The sequence below is a fragment of the Saccopteryx leptura genome, chromosome 2 (assembly GCF_036850995.1).
Source record: "Saccopteryx leptura isolate mSacLep1 chromosome 2, mSacLep1_pri_phased_curated, whole genome shotgun sequence".
Classification (NCBI taxonomy): domain Eukaryota; kingdom Metazoa; phylum Chordata; class Mammalia; order Chiroptera; family Emballonuridae; genus Saccopteryx; species Saccopteryx leptura.
Window position 1 is genome coordinate 256,955,309 of NC_089504.1, and position 19,818 is coordinate 256,975,126.

Consider the following 19,818-nt stretch of genomic DNA (forward strand, 5'->3'; position numbering starts at 1 on the left):
GCTGTTTGGCTCAGTGGCAGAGCATCGGTCTAGATGTTCCAGGTCCAATTCCCCATCAGGGCACACAGGAGAAGCATCCACCTGCTTCTCCACCCCTCTCCCTCCCACCTTTCTCTCTCTTCCCCTCCTACCCATGGCTTGGTTGGAGAGAGGTGACCCTGGGCACTGAGGATGGCTCCATGGCCTCCACCTAGGCGCTAAGAAGCTTGGTTGCTGAGCAATGGAGCAACATCCCAGATGGGCAGAGCATTGCCCTCTAGGGGGTTGCGGGCTGGATCCCAGTCACGGGACTCTGTCTCTCTGCCTCTCCTCCTCTCACTGAATAAAAAAATAATAATAATAAAGATAATTAAAGTATGCCATGTATATATGGAATTTTTTAAAAGTTTGAAAAAACTGATGGGTTACAAGAGAAATCATAAAAAAAAACAAATCTATTAACAGCTAAATAATGATGACAATACTGAATTTTGGAATTTGTTGGGCTATAGCAAATGTGCTACTTATGTAGAAGCAAGTATGAGAAAGATTAACCTCCAAATACAACAGAAATGAAGAAAATTTGAGAACAAGACAATGAAAAGTATCAGACAGGAGGATAGAGAAAATTAATTTTTAAAGAACAAGATGATACACTCTTTATGCCATTTTAAATAAAATACCCAACATTTCCTTTTACTTTAAGAAGAAAAAGAAACAGAAATCGCTGTATGGGAGATAAAAAAATTTTTTTTGAGATCTCATTTTTTAAAAAGTCCTCTAACTGTAAAAGAAATATATGAAGAATATTATTGGTGTCATTGTCATTAAAAAAAAACCCATACAATTACAATTTTAGTCCATTGAAGCAACTGGCATTACTACACTTCCTTTGTCCTTGACCTTCCTATTTTTGTTGCTTTTATTATTTTTACTTGATTTAGGGTTATAATACTTACATTGTAATTCCTGCAATTGTTAAATTTTTTTCCATTTTTAAATGGATTCAATACCCACTGGTGCTTGTTTTTGTTTAATTTTACCACAATTATCCGTTCTTCTTAGTTTCTTTAAAAATCACTTAGTTGGCTGGTTTTTTATTATTGAACATTTTAGTCAAGCAATCTTCACTGAGTGGCCCTGGCTGGTTGGCTCAGAGGTAAAGCGTCGGTCTGGCATGTGGAAGTCCTGGGTTCAATTCCCAGCCAGGGCACACAGGAGAAGCACCCATCTGCTTCTCCACCCTTCCCCCTCTCCTTCCTCTCTGTTTCTCTCTTCCCCTCCCGCAGCCAAGGCTCTATGGGAGCAAAATTGGCCCAGGCGCTGAGGACAGCTCCATAGCCTCCACCTCAGGCTCTAGAATGGCTCCAGTTGTAATGGAGCAACGCCCCAGATGGGCAGAGCATCGCCCCCTAGTGAGTATGCCGGGTTGCTCCTGGTTGGGCGCATGCGGCCATCTGTCAGTCTGCCTCCCCCCACTTCTCACTTTGGAAAAATACAAAAAAAAAGAAATCTTCATTGATCCCTTTACTTTTTTTTTTTTCCACATAAGAGGTGCCTGCCTTTTCTCCTCTTTCATCTGAATTGGCAATTTGATGGGTTAAATATTCCAGGGTTGACATGTGTTCCTATAGAACTTTGTAGATATTGCTTCATTACCTTCTGGATTTTTCCCCCTCCTTTGATGACTTGCTTTTTCTGCCAGTATCTAAAGCAATTCCTTAAAAATAATTTTTTTTTAGTTCAGTAATTTAACCAGGATTCTAGACAGCACTGATTTTGTACCATTTTTTCTCATGTATGCCAAGGGCAATGTCAAGCCATAAGTCCAACCCATTCTCCACATCAGGAAGCTTTTTGTTACGTGGTACACCTTCAGTGAAGGTCTTTATCTCAAGGATGGCAAGGGCCTCCAGTGGAGACTCCATGTGTCCTTCCTGACTGTCAGCCTTGCTCTACTTGCTCAAATCTCTTGTCTGTGATTACTGCGATGTCTCCCCCATGGCACTGATCTGGTTTGTAGCCATGCCTATTCCTTTCCTTGGCCTTCCTAATCTATCGATGAATTCTGCCAGGCTGTTATTTTACTTTACAGGTTGTATCATGATCCCTACGATGTCCCTTTTCATCCCCTTCTTTGCCCCCCTCCATGGGCTCCCATGGTCACAGAGTGGCTTTCTCCAGTCAAGCACTCTACAGCACGATACCAGGTTCTGACAGCAGAGAGAAGCCAGGCTGCAGGCTTCCCCTCCCATGACACCTAAAACTGAACGAAAGTTATTTCTGAAAAGCAGAAACTCTACATAAAACATATATTGTGTGTGTGGTTAATAAAGATGAATTGTTACATCAATGAGATGGTGTTAGCCTTGGTCCTAGAGGTGAAGGGGAAACACTCAGAAAATTGTCATGTCTATTCCAAGCAGAAGTACTTAAAAATTAATTTAGATAAAGTATTATATTATCTGAATTTCATAGTTGCACGTGGGTCTAAATAGCAAGTTACCTGTTTCTAAAGAGAAATTATGTAATCCAATAGAATTTCTTTTAACTCAGTTAGATTAGTCCATATCCATCTAGCTCAGGTCAGATCCCCTCAGTTGAATTTCCGTGAATGCTACGCTTGCTCTCCTCTCGGTCCACTCTCACTGAGGAAGTAGAAACCTCGCCCCAGGTCACAGCTCTGCTGCAGTGTGGGCTCCAGCCACCCCCGGCCCCGCCCCACCTACACACTTGACCAGCTGTGTCCAGCCCTCATCTCTTCAGCCTCTGATCCTTTGGCTTTGCAGCCCAGCTCCTATTACCTGCTTTATATCCCTCTTTGTTTTGACAACTTATTTGGACCAGTTTCTGTGTCCCACCAATTTCAGTCTGTTTCACTCAGTTGTTGACTTCTTATAATCCATTCTATTTTGGCAACTGCAACTTAAAATAAAAGACACTTTGGTAAAAGACTAGTCCTGAAAAGTTCACCAGACTGGGAGACTATACCTTGACCTCCTTACCAGTATATAATGCACTGTGTTGCAGGGAGACATAAAATGGCAGAGAAAGACCATGTATACTGTGGACTAAACACGCAGCGAGGCCTCTTAGTCCTTAACTGTTTATGCCCTCGAGCTTCCCCTAACTGGAATGAGCTAGAAAGGCTGCCCGACCCAGAACCCTTCTATAAAGTTCTTACAGAACATACCAGGAGAGGCCAGCACATAACTGAGTACCAGCATCAGTCCACAGTTCTCAGAATGGATTACTTTCCAAACAGTTCAAAGAGATTTTTTTAAACAGGCAGACAGACCTGCACAACTGGTAAAAAGTTGGCATCAAAGGCAGATGATGGATTTGAACAGCAGTTTGCTATATTTCTATGCTTTGAGTGACAGCATAAGTGTCCTCCTGTTATTCTTGGCAAAGCAAAAAACTCACATTTTGCCTTTGGTTGTTTTTTTTTTTCTTTATTATTTTTTTGGTAATGCAGTATTTTCCTAAACTGAGAAAAAGCATTAAATCACCTTCTCAACTGCTCTGGCCAAGGAAGAATTCGCTATGATAAGTACTCTAGGACTTCTATGAATGAAGGTGACAACCTTAAACTACAGTAATGCTCTCACTACTCTCTCTGGGACATGTCTCCCAAATCCAATGATTCTTATTGTTAGGTATTTCTTTCTGGTTCTGATTTTCCTTTCTTAATTTCCAAAATTTCTACCCATATTTTCCTGAATTACATCTGCCTATATCATGCTATAATCCTGATACAAGGTTATGGCCTTCATATTAAGAATGGCACTCAAACATTTCCCTCAGTTAATGTACTGGGTGTGGGGCTAATTGTGTACAAGGGCCTGGGATGTTATAGAGCAGTGATGGGCAATCTTTTGAGCTTGGTGTGTTAAAATTCGCCAAAAAAAAATGAGCATAACTCAGGTGGTGTGTCACTTCGAGAAAAAAACATAACTTTGCAATATTTATAGTTTAAATAACAAAAATGTGTAATTGTAATATATAACTGTATTTAATAAACCAAAAACTAATTATTTAACTTACCTGCTTAATGACTTCTTTGTTCATCTGTCAGGCGGTTTCTTTTGTTGGTCTTGGTATCATTTACCTTGAACTAAGATAAGTGAAGGGGAGGGGGAATTCTTTAACTAACCTATTAGTGACTTTTTTGTTGCTGAATTTCATTGGCTAAATCTTCAATTGAAGGTTGGTATTTTGTACACTTCAAGCCCAAGCAAGCGCTATTAACTTCATCTGTCAATCTGTTCCTTTTGTTGGTTTTGATATTATTTAACACTGAGAATAAGGTCTCACAAAAGTATGTAGAGAGAAAAATTGTGAGTAAAGCCATTGCTGTATTTTTCAGGGTGCTAAAAGTGTCTGGTAATCGGTTCCAGGCACTCCAAATTTCCTGTTCATAGTGGCACTCCTCTTGATTCTCCAAGCAGCACCTTTCCAGATTCTCAAGCTTTGACCTCAAGTCGACAAACACCTGAGCCCAGATGCTGTCTTGAAATTCTGCAAGTTGCATCTTATGTAAATTAAGATGGCTGCCACTATTTCTAATGGCAGGAAACGGCACCCATAGCACAGGCCCTCGCCTCTCCCAGCCTCCTCCTCATTTATCTCAGTAATGATGGTCAATTAGAAATCCACGATACCCCAGAACAGTAAATTGGATGATGGTTGCTGTGGTTATGTGGTTGCTGGTAATGGCAATCACAGGGCCCCCAGAGATGTGTCCCCCGCGGCATTCCACTGCTCCCTGCTCCACAGGCCAGAAGTGAAGTCAAAGATACCCTAACAGCCTAACCGGAAGTCCCAGAACTAGACGCTCTGTGCCGTAGTTCTGTTGTTTTGGCCTACAGACCTCCGGCACAGAGTGTCTACACTACAGCAAATGGTTTGTTCTCGGCTACTAAACCTGGCTGTGCAGGAGCCAAGGATGAAATGTCCTTCTCGGCATGTGGCCCCATACTTCTCTGGTATGCAGCCACATGTGGCCGCGTGTCATCGAAAATGGCTACGTGTGTCAGTGCTGACACGCATGGCATAGGTTCGCCATCACGGTTATAGAGTCTGACTTAGGACTTCCTAACCTCCAAGATGTGACATCTGTTCAAAGTAACATTAGATGACACCTTGAAAGGAAAATAAAACATCAAAAGGCAGCATGGTGGATGTGTGTATGAGAACAGTTCCAACTCTTTATTGTGGTGGGGCAGGTCACCAACTAATTAGCCTAGCATTTATTGGGTCTCTATTGGATTCTCAGGCTGTTCTAGAAGGACTTTCCATACTTTCCATCAAACCTGGCATATTTTCCGCCCCTGTGTGAACTCTGGTAGGTGCTTAGCTCATAGCTTCTCAGTAGCTATTCTTCCTTCAGGAGCTGTCCTTTCTCCAACCTTGTAAAACCCTGCCCTGAGCATGTGTGGCTTAGGATCTGGCCAAAATTTCAATACGGATTTCTGGCGCTGACAAAGAATGATATCCACCTTACCACTCCTATTCAAAATTGTACGGGAGAGCCCAGCTAGTTGAATAAGGCAAGAAATGTAAATAAAACACATATATCTTCAACAGGAAGATATAAAACAGTCTTTTTTCACAGGTGAGATAAACATGTGCATAGAAAATCCTAAGCAATCATCAAACAATCTATTATAACTAGTATGTAAATTTAGCAAGGTCACAGGACATAATTAAAATGCAATTCTAACTCTAGATACTAACAATAAAATTTGGGAAATAAAACTAAGAAAACAATCATACTTACAATAGCTTTCCAATCATATAATAGACTTATAGTCAAATATATATAGACATACATACATATTGCTAACAAAACTATAAATATTTTTATCCAAAAAAAGACAAAACAATAATTTTAAAAGATATATGCACCTCTATGTTCACTGCAGAATTCTTTAGAATAGCTAAGATATGGAAATATGGAAGTACCCTAAGTGCCCATCAATAGACAAGTGGATAAAGAAAAAGTGGTATATATGTACAGTAAAATATTATTCAGCCATAAAAAAGTACAGAATCTTGCCCCCTTGTGACAACATGGATGGAGCTAAAGGATATTAAACTAAGAAATGAAATAAGTCTTACAGAGAAAGACAAATGCCCTATGATTTCACTTATATGTGGAATCTAAAAAGCAAAATAAAAGAAAACTAGAAACAAACTCATAGATACAGAAAAAAACGATGATTGCCAGATGGGAGGGGAGTTTGGAAAAGGAGTAGAAAAGGTGAAGGAATTAAGAAGTAAAAATTGCCAGTAATAAAAAAAGTCACAGGAATATAAAGTACAATATAATGAATATAATCAATAATTTATAATAACTTAACTATTATAACCAAATGTGGGCACAGCAAAACATAACTTGGCTTAGGTCTATAAGGGTAAGGAAAGTGGGTTTGTGTGGTGATACTGGTCACCATTTTCTGTGAAGCCCAAGGACCAATGATAGGACAGTTTTCATAAAATTGCAAAACTTGGGAACTAGTATCACCGGCTTTTATTCCTTTCTTTTACTGGAGAGAAAGCCGGGGCCCAAAGAGGCCAAGTAATTTGCTAAGAACCACATAGCTGGCAATCAATCAGTCCATAGAATCTAGATCTCAAGATTCCAGTAGGACAATTTAGGTGTTTCTTATATCCCAGAGTTGTATTTATGGGGAAAGTTCATTCATCCATGAAGCTAAGTATGAATAGAGCTATAGGTATCTTGAAATTTTCCTAAAAATTGGGAAGCAGAGAAAGGAATCATTGCAGTGGGCTGAAGAGGTCTAGAGCAGACAACCAAGCCTGGTGAGCAGGAAACAGACTCATTCCCACCACCCATCTCTTCGCTTCGCAGGGTCACATTTCCAAAGGATTTTGTAGGCCAAACCCTAAGCAGTAGTACCTATAATCCTCAAGTCTCTGCTTTCCTTCCTTAGTGAACTTTATGGCTAATGAGACACCCCCTCTGAATGGTCACTCTGGGAACTCAATAATGACAGTTGGATTGGGGTCTGGATGGAGGCATCACAAAATATCATCTATTTGCCTTAAAATAAGGAAAACATTTATTTGAGAGTGTCCTAACTGTTCATGAATAACATCCAAAGTAAGCACTATCGTTCCCAAAAACAGTTCTCAAGAAGGGTGTATATTTCTTGTGCTGCCAAGAACAAAGCTTTAATCTGTGACGCACTTGAGAACTAACGTGGATTTCAAATACATATTCAACTTATCTCTTAATGGGTCAGTTACTCTTGGGAAATGTCAGTGGCCAAACTGAAGGAATGTTCACAAGAAAATTAAAAACTGAAGTCATGATTGAAAAATATTGTCTTTGAAATGACCCGATAATCAAAATGAGCCTTTACAAAAGTCAGTCAACCCTTTTTATGTCTCCTCACCATGTAAATTGTTAATAGAAAGAAAACTCTGAAGCAGTTACTCCTCTTAGAGCCCATGTGCATACAGGGAAGCATTTTGTAAACTAAGCAGTAATTTCAACAAAGTAGTTTGGTGTCTTAAAAACATTTTGCAATAGCAAATACGTTTGCCAAAGAACCACTGTTCTAGTAACAACTGAATTCCTATTGTCATCCCCTTGACATCATATTTTGCCTTATGCCTTTTCACATATTTGTGGCTATTCTTTGCTACTATACTAAAATTTGATAAGAGGTGATGAATTAAAGGTTAATTGCAACGTGAAATCTGAAACTGAATCAGCCAACTTTTCACACTGAATTACACTGAAATGCACGCGTCTGTCTTGCACCTTGAGATCTTTTACTCATGCCGGACTTCGGGACATCATACATTGGTAATTTGGAACCTACTGGCTTACTGAGTTATGCAAGTCTTCCAAAAGCTGACACAAAATCACATGTATTAATAGCACCACCAATTTCATCAGAAAAGTCTTTAAGTTTTAAGAAGCTATTTAAACTCATGGTGGTGGATAAAATTTTCCAAGATTCTAATTTTCTCCTGAAAACTTTGGTTTTTTTCATTGGCAACAGGTACCTGTGTTCCCGGAAGTGACAAACTTACTTCATTTGTTCTTGAGAAAATGCCAAACACCCAAGTCTGAATAACCATAGTGTGTAATTCCTTCTTGCAAGAAAATACATTTCACAAATAAAGTGGTGAGTTTCTAACTAATAGAAATACACAATTAAATGAATAGGTAGAGAAGATGCGGTATATTTGCAATATACACACACAATGGAATATTATACAGTAATAAAAAGAACGGAATCTTGCCATCTGTGACAAGATGGATGGGCCAAGTGGTGGGTATTAGATATAGTGAGGTAAGTCAGACAGAGAAAGACAAATACTGTATGTCACATCCTCTTTGTGTGTGTACTATCTGAGTAGGCAGAATTCAGAACTCATTCTCCCAGAAAATGAACTCATGTTTTAAAGGCCCATTGGAAATAGTTCGTGAGAAACACTGTGATGAGTTAAGTGTAAGTGAGTAAGAAGTAGAAGGATTGGGTTTCCCTGGAAATACACGTGAGCTGAAAACTGAAGGGAGGAAAAAATTTCCACCCAAGGTCCATAAGAAAGAATTGGAATGTGTTACCAAGAAATGACAACCTGTTTTTCCAACACTCATTTGAATTCCCTGCCTTTCCTTTTCAGGCACTTGACAAAAAATATTTGATACCCACATGCTTTCTTCCACCCTGAAGTGAGACTTTATTTCAATGAACTAAGGGTCCAGGCTTTCTCCCCATTACACAAATTAAGGGGGCAACTACAGTCATGCAAGTACAGCCCATGGAGCAGGAGGGACAGGCAGCATTTGAGGCTCTAATGAGCCTGTGATCACCAGCTTCTCACGGGCCCAGTGGGTTAGGTTACCATTCAGAGTTCACAGGCAGAAGTTTCCATCTGCAATAAAGTCTGCTTTCCTGCAGGTAAAAATGGGGGTTATGGGGGCATGGTGCATGAGATGAACCATTCGCCTGCTGGTTCTCTTGAACCATTCTTCATTGAAAGTTGGCTCCTTCCTTTCACAAATGTTATGATAATGGAGAGAAGAACAATGGCTCCCTGGGTTTCAGTAACTAAATGATGCATCAGTTAGCTTTTGTGATGTTACAAATTGCAACAAAATTTAGTAGCTTAAAATAACAGTGATTTAGCCTGGACTGTGGTGGCGCAGTGGATACAGCATCAACCTGGAATGCTGGAATGTCACAGGTTTAAAACTGTGGGCTTGTCCGGTCAAGGCACACAGGACAAGTTATCAATGAACAACCCAAGTGAAGCAAGTATGAGTAGATACTTCTCATTCCTCCCTGACCTCTCTCCTCTCGCTATAAAATCAATGAATAAGGTCTTTAAAAAATCCCAATGATGTATTTTTTTTTTTCAGTATCTTTCTTTGGGTGCTTGGGTCTTGGCAGACTCTACTGGGGCTTGGTGGTCCCTGGGCTGTGAGTTATCTCTCCTGTCTTATCCTTTCATTTCTCTATGTTCTAAATTATGTATAATAATCAATTGTTAATTATTTTGTATAAAGGGAGCTATTTTGTCTCATTTTTTTCTTTAATGTTTACGTAATTAAATTCATGATGCATGTAGCTTTGCATTCTGATTTGATATAGTGAAAATTACACTGTTAGAGTTTCTCCATCTTTGAAAATTCTCCCAAACATAATTCTAGTAACTGCATAATATTATTTAATTTGGGGGTATACCTCATAACTGAGGTCATCATTTTTCTTTTATTGATACTGGCATTATTCCTGTTTCACAGTATAAATGTGAAATTTATATACCGTGATGAATGTCTTTGTAAACATTTTGAAGGAATCTCTCTCTGTAGATCTCTTAAAGTGTGACTGTGGTGTTGCAGGCTGTGAACTCTTCCTTCAGACTCTTGAAGTTTCTGAATTACCTGGCAAGAGGGTCTAAATACGTGGTCCCTGCAGCAGCGAGTGCGGCCCCACACAGTGCCCTCCTGTGGTGCCTGTGGCAACTGCATTTTGATAAGCAAAGGACAGAGGAGTGTTCTCAGAGAACAGAGAAGCAGCAGCTCTGAACTGCTGGAGGAGAAATCAGCCCCAGGAAGAAGAAGAAGAACAGGATGACAGTGACCTCTTGCAGCAAGCCCTCCCTAATTTCACCTCTGTACCCCCCTCTTCTTCCAGAACCTCATACAGTGTCACACAGGTACGTGGTGAAAATCAATTTGCATGAGTAAAGACTACTTTTCCAACCTTGACTTTATTAGTAACAGCTTCCTTACAATTAAATTTCACTGAGTTCTGTGTTTCTATCAGTTTGGATTGTGTATGTCTGAAAGCGATAAAAACTTAACAGTCGATCATAAGTTCATTTATCTGTGTTTACAAATAAAGACCAAGGTTGCCAGGTCAGTTCCATGACCATTGAAGCCCTCAGCCCAGGGCTTCCACCTCATTGTCCAGTCCAGTCTGTAGTGATCCTGTCCTGGCTGCAGCCAATAGGGAGGGGAGAAGGGAAGACAAAGCCAGCCTCACCATTCAAGGATCATTCCAAGAATTTGCACATGGACCCTGATGAGGAATACTAGGAAATGTAGTTCTTATTCCAAGTGGCCATGTCCTCTAACAAATGGGAATTCTATTATTATTGAAGGAGAAAATGGCACAGTATTTATTAATTTTTTAAAAGTTATGAAAGAATATTCTAAGAATACATTAAAGAAAATAAAAGGATATGAAAAACTTGAAGAAGAATGGCCAGCCAGAAGAAAATGCATAGCTTGCATCTTGGGATGTGCAGTGAGATATTTCTAGCAAGGACTTCTGAACATGGAGTTGAGTAAGAAAAAGGGAATAAGTATTCTCTACCTCCTCTGGAGGCTGCCAGGTCTCCGACAGCTCCAGCTTGGAAAAGAAGGCTCTGTGATTTGAAGTGAAATATGTTGTGCTACTACATGAAATTGGACAATTTAAGTTACTAAATTGTGATAGCTCTTCTACTTTAAGTATAGACCTTTTTTATTATTGATTTTAGAGAGAAAGGGAGAGGGAGAGAGAAAAAGAAACATCAATTTATTTATGCATTCATTGGTTGGTTCTTGTATGTGCCCTGACCAGAGGTCAAACTCACAACCTAGTTATATCAGGATGACATTCTAACTAACTGAGCTACCCAGTCAGGGCCTAATGTGATTATAGAACTTTTTAGGACCAACAAGAGATCAGAAATGTCATAGATGTGTCTGAGGGTTTTATTCAGGGGCAGGTAAGAGCTTTCCTACTGAGCAAAGTTAACAGGACAATGAGAAATAAAAGTAAAGATCATTTGTGATTATATTCCATGAGTGCTGTTTATATAAAGCAATGGGTCCAATAACTATCTCTCTGGGGTTGTTTTCATGTTTGTCTTTTGTTTGTTTTTATTTTTTTTTTTGTGAAGATTATATTTTAAAAAGGAATGTAAGAAGGCAGACAAAACAGGTATAAAGAGGCATTAAATGAATGTTGGTTTTCTTCCCTTGATTCATACTGGTCATTCAACAAGTATGCATTGAGTTCACACTATTTTCTAGTTACAGCTTTCAGAATAATAAAGACAGAAGGGGTAGGGGTGAGGAGCAAACAGTAGAGATGGATTTGGAAAAAAAAAATCTTAAGTGTCCTTCTTTAATGAGAAGTCAGTTTATCTGACTTACTTTTCACCTGGGGGCAGCTGTTGACATTTCAATCACAATTTTCAGGAGTAACTCCAGCACTCAAGACTTGGAATCGTAAGCACATTTCATTAAGAGAGTCATCTTACACTATATGCCTTGAGTTTTCTGAGCTTATTTAGTTATTTTTCTGTTAAAAGTGATGTCAACCCAAATGGGTCCACACACAGATATGACAGGGTCTGAAACCATTTCCTGGGGGTAATGGGTTGGAACTTCCGTTTTCCCCAGTAATATGGCGGACTTCACTTGCCTTTTCCGTTTTCCTGGTTATACTCTCTAATGCCTACAAATGTTACCTTTAGTGACACCTAGTGGCTCTTTGTTGTAATGAGTACACTGTTGGGCTTAGAAGCTTCTCCTGCCAGGAGGGGCTGTTGAGGTTTGCTTTTCATCTTCACCCTCGTCAAAAAGTCATGTGAGAGAAATGACTTTGTACCACAGCAATTCAGATTCTCCCACTCCTACCTGTCAAAGAGAACTTGATGTCTGTGCTACCACATTATTGAGAGGATGTCAAAATTCTCTGGAAGAGGTACTATGTTCTTACAATTGGTTATAATTATAAAGCAGCTCCCTCCTCCTCCTTTGGAAGCTATGGAGATATTACAAACCAACAGTGTCAGGGGAAAGAAGAGAAACAATGTCAAAAGTTTCCTTTCTTTGGCTGGAGCACAGAAATACTACTAAGAATTTTAGAGAGGAAGAAGCCAATGAATCGTATTTTTTGGTCTGGTTTGAACTTGTGATTATTTAAAAGTAAAATGAAAACCAGAATTTGACATTCCACATTTGAAAGCCATTTCAAGATCATTTTATAACATATCCAGTTGTGGTTCAGCACTTATTTATCTCACCCTTGTCTTTTGTTTTCACTCCACCCATAGATTATTTTAAAAAAATGGACAGAGTCCAGTGAATTCCCAAAGAATAGAAGAATTCAATCCAGTAAGATGTTCTTTCTTGCTAAGAAAAGAAAAAGCATAAAATTTATATAGCCAATACTCATGTGTCCACATTTTTTTAAATAAAATATTATAGAAAACATTACTTTTTTCCCATTCCTATCATTTATCCTCCCAGACCATGTTTTGTAATAATAATTTACGTTTTATATATGCCCATATCAGAAATACTTTCTGTGTGTTTTCATTACATAAATATTATTATACTGTGGGTATCATTCTACTATTTGTTTTTTATTGCTATTCATGTATAGATATATAACCTTAGTCCATTATTTTAACTGCTGAGTTCCACTGTATGAAGAGATTACAATTTTTGTGTTCATTATCCTACTATAAAAATGTTTTCCAATACCTTTTTCCTATTAAAAACAATGTTGTGTAAGTACTTTGGTAATGGTGAAGCAAGAACTCTTAAAAAATTTGTTCCTCCATAAAAGCAATGAGAATACTGGAAAAATTGTCAAAATCAACATTTTCAGAACTCAGGGGAATTAATCAAAAGTTTACAAACATCTAAGAAATGTTTACTTTTAAAAATGGCTGAAAACCAACAGTTGCTATGAAAATCAGCAGCCTACCCCCTGTTAGAGAGGGCAGAATAGATTTATAGCTCCCCCAAATCCTCCAGGGAAGCATCACTATTTGACTTGTTGTCTCCTTGAAAAAGCACCATTCCCAGGACTCGTTTTTATTTCATATTACTCAAAACTCTTCCAGGGAAAATGGGCCTATTCCCAGAACATTTGTCAAAACCAACCAGTGGCAATTGTTTAAAACTGCAGCTGTCTGAGGTAGCAAGACCAGTTTGGGCAAATAAAAAGCTGGCCAAAAAACTTAAAAGGAAAAGTTAGGGAATGTGATGGCAACAGGCTTTGAAAACTCACATATCCCTGGAAATCTAGAAGTTATACACATGTGCAGGGCTCTATTCATGACAAGAAAAGACCTGAGAAGGTTCTAATCTCTTATCTCTGGTTAACTTTGAGGTTCTTTACAATTAGGAAGCAAAGGCTAGGTCAGTGTTATCAGTTGCTGGAAGTGTAAAAAGCATTCTACAACACAAACACAGTGCCCCTTGGCAAAGGCTGGAATACTTAGAGGTTCAAAACCTTCAAGGAAATCTGCCATATTAGTAGCTAACTGAACAGAAAATTCAGTGGACACCTGTGACAAAGGTTATAAACTTTACAAAATTAGTTCAGTTAAGTCACTACATCCACAAAATAAAACCAACAACAACAAAGAAGATCTACAAATGGCTAATTAGGAGATGACGTCAGAGTAATGGCGTGGTAGGAAGTGATACCGATAAATCTCCCCCAAAACTCAACAAGATCTTCAACCAGAAACAGAAAAACCTATCTTTGGAGCCTCCAGATGTTTCCCAATACACCTGAAGGTATGGTAGAACGAAAAATTGGCTAAATATATAATCAAACCCCGAAGGAAATAGGGAGTAAGAAATGCTCCGCCTTCCTCACTAACCTAAATAGGACTGCTTTCACTGGGAACTGAGAATATAGAAACTGAGGCGGGCAAAGGGGGTGAATAGATCCAGGCCGCGGCACAAACGGCCAAACCAGGCTGTGGCACGGAGATCCAAGCCGAGGAAAAACTGTGCCTGTGGTAACCCAGTCAATACAAGCTAACACTCGCACCAAACCCAGACAAAGAAAGACAAGTGGGGCAGCCATTTTCCCCAATCTCCTGGTCGGCGCGCGCAGATAGTGGGCGAGAGATTCCTCTCAGTGCCTCAGCAGTGGGCGCCCGTGTTATCCCACAGAGAGACAGAGTCAGGGGCCTTTGTGTGGGCCGAAGGCAGAATCTCAGGCAACCCCAGCGCCCTGAAAGGGCCGCGCACAGGGAGGGAGCGAGAGCCAATTCCAATGCTGGAACTTTTCCGTGCGGGAGGGGTTTCACTCAGAGGGTGAGGCGGCTGGCCTGATATCCTGGTCAGCGCGCACGGAGAGTGGGCAAGAGATTCCTCCCAGCACCTCAGGAGTGGGAGCCCGTGTTATCCCACAGGGGCAGAGTCAGAGGCCTCTGTGTGGGCCAAAAGTGGAATCTCAGGCCGCCCCAGCACCCTGAAAAAGCCGCGCATGGGGAGGGAGCGAGAGCCAATTCCAATGCTGGAACTTTTCCATGTGGGTGGGGGTTTCACTCAGAGGGTGAGGCAGCTGGACTGATATCCTGGTCTGTGCGCGCAGATAGTGAGCAAGAGATTCCTCCGAGTGCCTCGGCAGTGCGCGCCCGTGTTATCCCACAGAGGGGCAGAGGCAGAGGCCTTTGTGTGGGCCAAAAGCGGAATCTCCAGGCCGCCCCAGCGCCCTGAAAAAGCCGCGCACGGGGAGGGAGCGAGAGCCAATTCCAACGCTAGAACTTTTCCATGCGGGTGGAGGTTTCACTCAGAGTGTGAGACTTCCGGCCTGATATCCTGGTCTGCGCACAGATAGTGAGTGAGAGTTTCCTCCAAGCGCCCCAGGAGTGGGCGCCCGCCCGTGTTACCAGACAGAGTGGCAGAGCCAGAGGTCTTTGAGTGGGCGGAAGCCCCGCCTGATTATGCTAGCAGCTCTGACTGACTGAGCCTTACCCAGAGCCCTGTGCTGAGTGGAAATAGAGTAGGGAGTTGCCAGCTCTTTGAGCCTCTTACTATCCAGGCAGAGGCAGCAGCAACCCCATAGCTGGATTATCAGGCTACTAATTGAGGAAGGAAAGACTAGGAGAGAGGCTCCAGGAACACAGACTCTCTCACTGTTGGAGCCTATAAATGCTAATGAGCCTCGACTGCCAACGAGACTGAAGCCCAATACTTGACATCGCCATAGAGACTTATCAACTGCAAACCTCTACCTGAGCGTGCCAAAGGGGCAGAACCCGGGGTACAGAGTCACCGACCAGGAAGAGGGAGAGAAAAGAAAAAGCACGAAGATAACCTCTCAAAATCAAGAATAATCTGCAGACTTTATAACCTATCCCATTTTATTATATTTGTTCGTTTGTTTCTCTTATCTTCATTCTTGATTTTTTTTTTCCTCCTCCAATTTGGTCGATTAACTCTCTGCCGGTCTTACTCTCTCCTCTCCTTCAACTACACTACCCATAAGTGTTACATCTCCCATTATCTTTTCTTTCCTCTTCCTTTCTCTCTATGAGGGTTGCACTCCAAAACCCTTAACTCTCTCTTTCTCCTTTTTTCTTTTTTCTTCTTTTAGTGGTTCCCTCTTTTTTTTCTCTCTCTCTCTCTTTCTTTTCTCCCTCTATATTAGTTTCTTCCTTTCTCCTTTACGTCTCCTCTCATTCAAACCTCAATAACGAACAAATTATCTTATCTGGGACTCAAACTTATGTTTGTGGCATTTTGGGGGGGTTTTACTTCACCTTTTTAACTCACTAGCAGTGCTCCCATCCCTGGCTCTCCATTTTATCTAGTTCTTGTTCCACTAAATACAATAGTAATTTTTTAATTTGTCCCCCCATTTTCCTGTTTCCCTCTTATTCCTCTCATCATAACTCTTAGTCAACCAACACCTAAAAGCAAATCATTTTATCCTTGACCCAAATTTTTTCCTTATTTGCTTTTTGTGGGTCCACACCCCCTTTTTTTCTGGGTGTTTTTTTTTTGCCCCTTTATTACTTCTCCCCAATTCAGGCCCTCCATTACAGGCATTGTTTGTTCTATTTAGTACAATATAATTCACAGTTCACCACAAGATTTTCTCAAGAAAGAGGGGAGAGGAGAGGAGAGAAAAAAAGAAGGGGGGAGAATAATTTCCTTTTTTTATTTTTATTTTATTTTATTTTTCTTTATTTATTAATTTTTTAAAAAATAAACAACTCTTTGATTTTTTTTTTTTTTTTTTTGTATTTTTCTGAAGCTGGAAACGGGGAGAGAGTCAGACAGACTCCCGCATGCGCCCGACCGGGATCCACCCGGCACGCCCACCAGGGGCGACGCTCTGCCCACCAGGGGGTGATGCTCTGCCCCTCCGGGGCGTCGCTCTGTCGCGACCAGAGCCACTCTAGCGCCTGGGGCAGAGGCCAAGGAGCCATCCCCAGTGCCCGGGCCATCTTTGCTCCAATGGAGCCTTGGCTGCGGGAGGGGAAGAGAGAGACAGAGAGGAAGGAGGGGAGGGGTGGAGAAGCAAATGGGCGCTTCTCCTATGTGCCCTGGCCGAGAATCGAACCCGGGTCCCCTGCACGCCAGGCCGATGCTCTACCGCTGAGCCAACCGGCCAGGGCCGATTTTTTATTTTTTTAACTTTTTATTCTTTATTAAATCTCATTAATACTATCAACAAAACCACCCTCAGATGCCATTAAGGAAGAGAAAATCGAATATCATAGATACAAAAGAAAGAGAGGTAACACAGCTAGATGAGGAAAAAATCTATGGAGAAAAAATTTAATATATTGGAAACCTTGGAGTTAAACAACAGAGAATTTAAAATAGAAATCCTAAAAATACTCAGAGATATACAAGAAAACACAGAAAGGCAATTTAGGGAGCTCAGAAAACAACTCAATGAACACAAAGAATATATTTCCAAGGTAATTGAAACTATAAAAACAAATCAAACAGAGATGAAAAACTCAATTCACGAGCTGAAAAACGAGGTAACAAGCTTAGCTAATAGAACAGGCCAGATAGAAGGTAGGATTAGTGAAATAGAAGACAAGCAACTTGAGGCACAACAGAGAGAAGAAGAAAGAGACTCAAAAATCAAAAAAAATGAGATAGCCCTACAAGAATTATCTGACTCCATCAAAAAGAATAACATAAGAATAATAGGTATATCAGAGGGAAAAGAGAGAGAAAATGGAATGGAGAACATACTCAAACAAATAATAGATGAGAACTTCCCAAGCCTGTGGAAAGAACTAAAGCCTCAAATTCAAGAAGCAAACAGAACTCTTGAGTTTTCTTAACCCCTACAAATGGCTAATTAATAAATAAAAACATGCTCAACATAATTAGTCATTAGGAAAATACAAATCAAAATTACCATGAGATACCACTTCACATCCACTAGGTATGCAGGTAGCTATAATAATAACTTTTTTAAACTATCAAGTGTGGCAAGCGGGGGTGGGGGGGACTGGGATCCTCATACATTGCCAATGAGATTATGAAATGGTGAGGCCACTTTGGAAAGAAGTTTGGTAGCTCCTCATAAATTTAAAAATAAAGTTATTATATGAAGCAACAATTCTACTTCCAGGTATCTACCCAAAGAAACAAAAGCATACATCCACACAAAACCTTGTACATGGATGTTTATAGACGTATTATTCATAACAGCCAAAAGTAGGAAACAGCCAAATCTACATTAACTAATGAATGTACAAACAAAATGTGGCATATTGATACAATGGGATATTATTCAGCCATAGGAAGGAAGTATACTGATCTAAGCCACAACATGGATACATTTTGAAAACATTATATTAAGTGACTGAAGCCAGTCACAAAAGACCATATATCGTGTGATTCCATTTATATGAAATGTCCAGAACAGGAAAACCCTTGGGGACAGAAAGTAGATTAGTGGCAACCGGGTGCTAGGGCAGAGAGAGCCAGAGAGTGATTGCCAATGGGAACAGGATTTCTTTGGGGGCTGATGAAAATATTCTAAAATCAGACAGTGTTGATGATTGTACAGCTCTGTAAATATATTGAAAACTACTCAATTGTACACTTTAAAAGGATGCATTTTATGGGGTGTGAATTGTACCTTGTAAAAAGAATGCTACAATGAATAACCTTACAATATGTCTCGAGCACAAATTGTACAAATTTTTCAAGTCTATGGACCTGCAATTGGAAATTCTGGGGTGTAGATTTTCAATTTTATTAGAATTTGACAAATTGCTCTACAAAGTACCTATATCGATTTATACTTCTTTCAATGGTATGAGAAAGTTTCTTTCTACCTTTCCCCTCATTTAATAGATTTTCAAATTTTTATTTATATTTAGCTATTATTTATTATTTCTACTTATTTGTTGTGAAATGGTATATTTCATTGGTTTGCATTTCCATAATTCCAAAGGCAATTAAGCACCTTTTAATATTTACTGACCATTCAGTTTTCCTCTCCTGTGAATTTTCTATTCACATTCTTTGCCCACCTTTTACCAGGCTACTGGTTTGCAGAGCTACCTGTCAGACCTGGTAACATATGAACCAAAAGCTTTTCTCCTCAGTAGTCTCAGGTCAGCATTAGTAGCCACCTGAGCATGTTAGAACCTTCTAGGCAGGAGCCACATCCATTCGAGAATGGAATCTTTGTAATATGTGGTTGCCATGACAGGAGACAACATATCAAAGGATTCTTGTAGTTGACCGAGGATTTTACCTTTGGCCAAGAGGTAAAGATTCTCGGCACAACACGCCTCGCCAATAGGCACAGAAAAATCACACACAAGTAAGTGATTTTCCTCCTATTACTCCTTCAGTCAGTCAAAAGTCCATCTCGGTTAAAAGAAATAAGTATGGATATACTAGAACTTACCTCACCATGGACACTCTTCTAAAGTTCTTACCAGATTTACTGATTGGAAGAGTTTATCTTTGTTAACCAATCTCCTAACTTCGTGTCTATTTTCTACCATCTGACCACATCCCTCTGTCATGCAGACACTTTTAGTACATGTGTTAACTTATGGAAACCACTCATAAGTTGACACCTACCAATGTTTGGTCTTACCCCAAGCACTCAAGTTCTAAAATTGAACTCCCTCCAGAAAATATTTCATTTTCCTCAATGAAGCTGAATTTCAAGAAGTCTGGAAATAGAAATTTTCATCAGGAGGTAAAGAGCTTGTGAGACTGAACAGGTTGAATCTCAATTAAAAAAAAAAAGTTGGTCATAATTTATTTATTACAATAAATCATACACATGTAAAAAAATAGTATAAAAAAATTGTGTCGTGGGGAAAATTCTAGATCGGTTCTAAAATTTCTTCATGTATATATTTAATTCTGTAAGATTTTTAACTGAATTCTGTCAACAACCTAAATAACCTTAGGAGAGGTTGGTGGGTGTCAAATGAGATAGCAGGCCATGACAGCCACTTGATTCCAGCCATGTGAATTAATACTGCATCCTACTTGTTTAAAATCCTAAACAGAGCCCGACCTTCTGAACCATAGAAACT